This window comes from Schistocerca nitens, chromosome 4, assembly GCF_023898315.1.
Source record: "Schistocerca nitens isolate TAMUIC-IGC-003100 chromosome 4, iqSchNite1.1, whole genome shotgun sequence".
Classification (NCBI taxonomy): Eukaryota; Metazoa; Arthropoda; class Insecta; order Orthoptera; family Acrididae; genus Schistocerca; species Schistocerca nitens.
Window position 1 is genome coordinate 978,555,872 of NC_064617.1, and position 1,056 is coordinate 978,556,927.

The window sequence follows — 1,056 nt, forward strand, 5'->3', positions numbered from 1 at the left end:
CAGGTTGCAAATCGACATCCTATATAGGCCACCGTTCAGTACACGGCGCATGCGCCGCCCATCACGGTTTCTGTCTGCCTTAGGATCCGGCAGCAAACCCGAAGAGACTTTCATAGTAGACCATTTGTTCCAATCGCGAACGATTGTGTTGTTGAATCTTGGATTTTAGAACAACTAGAGAGCAGATACGAACAGTGAAAATACGGGGCGGTGTACTGCGACACATGGAGATACGACGGCGTGAAGAAAAGCAATGCCTCCAAATCTTTTATTCTGTTCTCAGTATCGGTTGAGGAACGCGTATTACAAGTCATACATGTTACTAGGTCGGTTTTCCGCAAGTTGCTATCCTTCCGAGTGCAGCAGTTTTAATAGTCCATCATTGTATCAAGACTGACTCACTCGGCTGGAAGCTCGCGAATTTCACATCACTAAACCGACTTGCTGTGTAAATCTGGAGGACTGACTACAGTCGAGAACGCCGATTAGATTTACTAACCGTTTAGTCTTTGGTTACGATAATTCACCCGACTTCTGCATCAACGCTAGCTGAAATACACTGAAATGATAATTAAATGGACACCCTAGCTGCAAACAGGCGTTGATGTACTTCATTGGGGACATGTCGAAAATGTGTGCCCCGGCCGGGACTCGAACCCGGGATCTCCTGCTTACATGGCAGACGCTCTATCCATCTGAGCCACCGAGGGCACAGGGGATAGTGCGTCTGCAGGGGCTTATCCCTTGCACGCTCCCCGTGTATGTGGTGTGGACATGTTGGGAATGTGGATCTCACGGGGAGCGTGCAAGGGATAAGTCCCTGCAGACGCACTATCCTCTGTGGCCGCGATGGCTCAGATGGATAGAGCGTCTGCCATGTAAGCAAGAGATCCCGGGTTCGAGTCCCGGCCGGGGCACACATTTTCAACATGTCCCCAGTGAAGTACATCAACGCCTGTTTGCAGCTAGGGTGTCCATTTAATTATCATTTCATTTCTAGCAAAGCTGCATGGTCATCCACGGTAACTGTTCTTTCGGGAACAGGTACTACCGTCA

General features: G+C 49.3%; 1 non-coding gene across 1 annotated transcript; it reads right to left on the reverse strand.

Moving 5' to 3' along the window:
- Positions 1 to 636: 636 nt before the first annotated feature.
- Trnat-ugu (transfer RNA threonine (anticodon UGU)) lies at positions 637 to 711 on the reverse strand. The gene has a single exon. It is a non-coding gene; the product is annotated as a tRNA-Thr (tRNA).
- Positions 712 to 1,056: the final 345 nt, after the last annotated feature.